Source organism: Meriones unguiculatus, chromosome 1 (assembly GCF_030254825.1).
Source record: "Meriones unguiculatus strain TT.TT164.6M chromosome 1, Bangor_MerUng_6.1, whole genome shotgun sequence".
Taxonomy (NCBI): domain Eukaryota; kingdom Metazoa; phylum Chordata; class Mammalia; order Rodentia; family Muridae; genus Meriones; species Meriones unguiculatus.
The window spans coordinates 14,260,612-14,266,417 of NC_083349.1; positions in this window are offsets into that span (position 1 = coordinate 14,260,612).

Consider the following 5,806-nt stretch of genomic DNA (forward strand, 5'->3'; position numbering starts at 1 on the left):
CCCCAGTGCAGGGGCCCAGTTCACCAAGCATCTTCTTGAAGTGACATAGATTGTTCATAGAAGGAGCAAGAGAAAAAATTCACTTACTGTACCACAGCCTTTCCTCGAAAACCTCTCATCACAGAAGTTTGTCTCAACAGCCTGCTAGATAAAAGAAGGACACAACCGCTTTGCTGTGACAGTGAATCTGAGAGTCAGGCTTGGGAATGCATCCCCAGTGTACTGCAAGAAGGCTGTTAAAAGAGGAGTTGCTAGGGATAAGCTGGCTGGCCAAATTGGTGAGCTCCAAGTTCAAAAAGAGACCCTGTCTCAAAAATATAAGGCAGAGAAGTTGACTTCTGGGAAGATACATGCACAGGCCTGTGTACAAACACACACACACACACACACACACACACACACACACAAGTGTGATTTACTTGAAGCCAATATCAAATTTATGTATTCTTCTTTTGCTGAAGCAAGTCTGAAAACCTTCTACACCTGTGCCACCACACCATCCAATACAGAAAAAGCCATTGGTCCCACATTCTTGAAATGTAATAGTAATGAGCCAACAATCCACTGTAAAAGTTAGGTCTTTGCTTGCACTAGAAACCATCCCAGTGCCCGGAAGCTGCCGTGGGCCTGCTGCTGCCCTGTTAGACAGTATAAACACACGATGTTTCTATTTTAGCGGAATGCTGTATCAGTCAGCTCTGACCCCAGCTCCTGCTCTATTCCTGGAAGGCAGCGTGCTCCTTGCATTCTGACAGAGCCAGCTCTGGCCAGACTCCAGTGTGGTTGTGGCTCACGCTGGCTGGCAGAGTCTCCAGAGGTCTCGGGGCCTAAGACGAACCATCTGCCTCAGGATTCCTGGTGACCAGTGACTTGGAGGCAAAGAAGGAGCTGGAGAGAGGCATTCCTCAAATGCTTCATGACAAAACACCTGGCAGGTGCAAATTATGGAAGGAAAAAAAATGTTTTAGAGCATGGTTTGAGGGAATATAGTCCATCACAGAGGGAATATGAGGTGGCCGGTCATATAGCATCTATAGTCAGGAAGCAGAGAGATGAATCCTGGTACTCAACTGACTTTCTCCTTTTTTTCTTTTATATGTATATTTGTAGTCTGGAACTCCCTGGGAGGAGTCATACACATGCAGGGTAAGTTATCCTTCCTAAGTTAAACTTTTCAGTAAACAACATCACAGACAAACCCAAAAATTTGACCCCTGAGAGACTTTAAATTCCTTCCAGTTGATAACACTCCTGGTGGGGGTGGGGAGCTAGGTTTTGCCATCACTAGTTGGTTAACTTTAAGTCTCCCTAAAGCACCAGTAGTCTCCTGCTACAGAGTCTAAGGACATGCCGTGGCCCTTCCCCAAGTGTCATCTTGCAGCATGTAAGCCTGTGTGCCCTCTTCTCCAAAACCTCAATGGCTCCTCCTGTTCACACTCTCCTTGTCCTTCCAGCCTTCCTGGCTGCTCCTGCGTGTCTCCTTGGCAGAAACCTCTCCCAAAAGTATTTCTTAAATGTGACCCTCCTTGAGATCTCACCAGACTGTTCACATGTTCAATGGAGAAAAAAAGTGTGTGTGTGTGTGTGTGTGTGTGTGTGTGTGTGTGTGTGTAAAGTATTGATGACATAAATAAGAAGCTCAAAAAAGTGCCTAGAATAGCAAATTTTTCAGGTGAGTGACAAACTTCACTATTTAACAAGCATTTTTAGCACTGCCCAGACCAGTGACTCTCAAACTTTCCAGCCTCATAATATTGTTTCATATTCTCTAAAACCTTCCAGAACTAGAGAGCCTTTGTCCATATGGTTATGTCTACTAATATTTACTGATAATTTAAAGATTGTTTCCCCATTAGTTCCTTTTAAAAATAAGTGATCACATATCAACATATTAATAAGGAGACCATTACAGAGATACATCCAGGCCATTATATCTGCTTCTGCTTTCAATTTCTTATGTGTGGAAGTCTTAGTTGTTTTAAAAATAGCTTTGACCTGCTATGAAGAAAAAAAAACTGTATCTCACAAACCCTAAAAGGGATGTGGGAACCTGTGGATCCCTAGAGATGACATTCAAAACCCCTGTACCATGTGCTTTTCCAGATTCTAATTCTGACTGCAAAACAATAACAAAGCAAAACAAGGTCAATTGTCTTCTATCCCTGACTGATGGTCTGAGTAGACTATAAAGCCAACCCATCACTTGCAATGGTAGGCACTGTGCAGAATTGTGGGGGCAGGGGGTGACATTGAGGTCAGGGAAAACTCTGTGGTTAGGTAATGCCATGCAGATGCCTTCAGGTACCAGGGCGACTTGGTGGGTGGTGACATTTGCCACCAGGTCCAATGGCCTGAGTCCGATCTCTGGGACCCCCATGGTGGAAAGAATGGACTGCCCCAAATTGTCCTCTGACCTTTCCATACAAAAGCTGTTCATATACCATGGCCAGCATGTACCCACCCACGTATATACATACAGGAAGGAAGAAATGGAGGGACAGTGGGAGGGAGGGAGGTGGAAAAGAAGGAAGAAGGGAGAGAGGAAGGGAGAAAGGGAAGGAGGAAGGAAGGAGAAGGGAGGGAGAGGGAAAGGAAAGAAGCAAGAAAGGAGAAGGAAAAGAGAGAGTGAGAAAACAAGAAAGGAGAATGGAGGGAAGAAGAAACAAAAAAGAAATGAAGGAGAAGGGAAAGAGGTGAAGAGAAGAGGAGGAGGAAGAAGAAGCAGCAACTTTTTAAACTGATATTCAGACTAGCATGGTGGCATTCACCTATAATCCCAGCATTAGGGAGGTAGCGGCAGTAGAATCAGGAGTTTTAGGCTATCCCACATCTATAGAGAGTTCGATGCCAGCCAGGGCTACATGAGACTTCTCTGCATGCTAGGTACAACAGTGAAATTCAACTTCAGTTGTAAAGTTGAAGCAGCTGTCATTATGATAATTGTGGTTGCTTCATTTGGAGGCCTTTTGCAAAGAGGTACTGACCAAAGCATTGCTGAAGCAGGTCTGTGCCCCTGGCATTGTCCACAGTGGCTCTGAGGGATGAGCTATTAGACACAGTGACAAATTAGACAGTGGCAACCCTAAAAGAACTTTGTTCTTTGGGAAGTGAGCCTGCAGTGGGGTTAAAGTGCATTCTGAGACCTTTTGTTGGCATCAGTTTTTTCTGAGCCCAAAATGATGTGCCCCAGCTCGTGGGAGACAAGACAGAGCTGAACCCCAGGTCTGGTCTGTTTTTCCTGTGAGCCTGTCCTGTTTCCACCTTCACCTACTGAGGCCAAGAGGACAGAGTAGTGTGAGTCAATGGAGATTTGGGGCATGGCACCTACGGCAAGGGGCTTTTCTGGAACCACAAGAGGAGCAGAATTCAGGATGGAACTATTTGCAGGAAGGTTGCAGATGTGGGGACAGAAGCTGTGTTCTGTTGAGACACTCATTGTGAAGCAAAGGAAGAAGATCACATACCAGCCAGAAAGGTGAAAGTCAGAGGAGAGAGGGGTGTGGAAGTCCTCTAGAAGTCCTCTAGAAGCCAGTCCTCTAATTTTCTTCACATTTTATAGGACATGTAGGTGTGGGCGAGCATACGCAGAGGCACCCTCTGGAGGCCAGAGGACAACCTTCTGCATCCATCTTAGTTTATCCTCCACCTTGTTTGAGTCAGGGTCTCATTGGTGTTTATTGCTGTGTTCTTCAGGCTAGCTGCCGCTGAGTTACAGGGACTTCTCCTGTCTCTGCCTTCCATCTCGCTGTAGGAGTGCTGGGATCATAGATGTGGTCCACTTCTATCTTCCCGTGGGTTCTGAGGACTCCGAGCCCAAGTCTGCGCACTTGTGCACCAAGTGGTTTATACACTGAGCCGTCTCCATGCCCCTGACCCTCTGCTCCTGAGCGTGACTTTTTATAGCACGTTCTTTAGTGCTAGCATTAGTTTGAACCGTTTTTTAGCTTGAACTGCTGAATCAAGAGGTATCACAGTTACTGCCTTTTCTTACACATTTATCCAGCTTCCTAAAGTTAAAGTCTTATTTAAATCCTCCGAGTTTATCTCAAATCCAGGAGATCCTGCAGAAGAACAGACACAAGGCTCACAGACTGCCTGGAGGCAGCTCCCTCTCACCCTCCCCTCCACATAGAACAGGAAGCTACGTGTAGCATCTACAAGTGTTTTCTCTTATTTTTTTAAACGCATCTGTTTGTGTATGTGAATGTTTGGCAGCGTGTATGAATGTATACTGTGTGTGTGTGTGTGTGTGTGTGTGTGTGTGTGTGTGTGTGCAATGCCCCTGGAAGCCAGAAGAGGGCGTTGGGCCCATGGAACTAAAGTGCCACACTGTTGTGAGCTGCCATGTAGGTTCTGGAAACCAAATTCCAGTCCTTTGCAAGAGCAGCAAGTGCTCCTAACCTCTGAGCCATCTTTCCAGCCCCATGTAGATAATAGTAAGCAGCACATTTTTTCTTTAAAATGAACTTTATTGGCACACAATTCATAGACAAAAAGTCAATTTCATTACATCATACTTTCTGTTTGGGTTGTTTATAAATGTTAACACAGAAGAGTTTTTAAGCGAGGGCTAGTATTTTCTGCAAAGTCATATTTGCTCTATCAGAGGAAAGGAAAATAGCAAAATATCTGGTTTCATCTTGAGGTAGGTGAAACCATGTTGTCAGGACAGTCAAAAGGTGTACCTTCTGCTGTATCTGTGTTCTGACATTTTTTTTTTTGCACCTGTTCATGTACTCCTTTAGCAAGTATGTCCTTTCATGGTTTTTTGTCAATTTGACACAAACCTAGATGTACCTGGGAAGAGGAAATGTTACACCTGAGGACCTGCCTGCATCAGATTGGCCCGTGAGAAAGACTATGGCAAATTTTCTCAGTTGCTGATTGGTACAGGAGGGCCCAGCCCACTATAGAGAGTGCCATCGTGGCAGGTGGGCCTGGGCTTTGTTTAGAAAGCTGACAGAGCAAGCCAAGGGAGGCAAGCCAGTAGGCAGCAGTCCTGAACAGTCTCCGCTTCAGTTCCTGTCTCCAGGTTCCCGTCTTGAGCTCCTGTCATGACTTCCCTTCATGATAGACTATTATCTGTACGTTGAAACAAACCCTTCCTCCCCCGAATTGCTTTGGGTTATGATGTTTACCACAGCAACGGAAAGCAAATTACAACATATACCAAGTGCCAATGTGGCAAGGCAAGACCAGGCAAGTGGGTGAAAGGTTCCTATTTGCACAAGAGTGTGAGGCAGAGGTGCAAGGACAGGGATGAAGTGGAGCACCTAAAGTAAAGTCAGAAACACCAGGAGAGCAGGACAATGAGGGGAGAGCTGACGTCATGAGGCCAAAGAGGACTCAGATCAAAGTGTGGAAAGGACAGAAATCATCACCTCAGAGCCCAGCATATCAGGAAGAGGTTGACAGAGCCACAAGATACACCCCTGCATCACATTGGCAGGGGGGTTGCGATCTAGTGCTGGTAAATGCTCAGAGATCCAGACTTTTCAGCGTCCCTGCTGTTCGGAGTGGAGGCTGTGTTGGAAACTGTTCTATGTCATCCACTGAACTGCTGTGGATTTACCCTCTTCTGCTGTAATCCCATGTCAGGTGACAGGAACCATTCCATTAGCTCAGCACCCATACAGACAGTAACCTCTGTTAACATAAAAGGAAATAAAGTTTGAAGTCATATGCATGATCATATATAGTATCATGCATATTATACATATGTATGAATGAATGATTGGGACATATAAGAAAGTTTATTTCAGAATAAAGAGCTATTTCACAAGAAAATAAACATGCTCAGATGGGC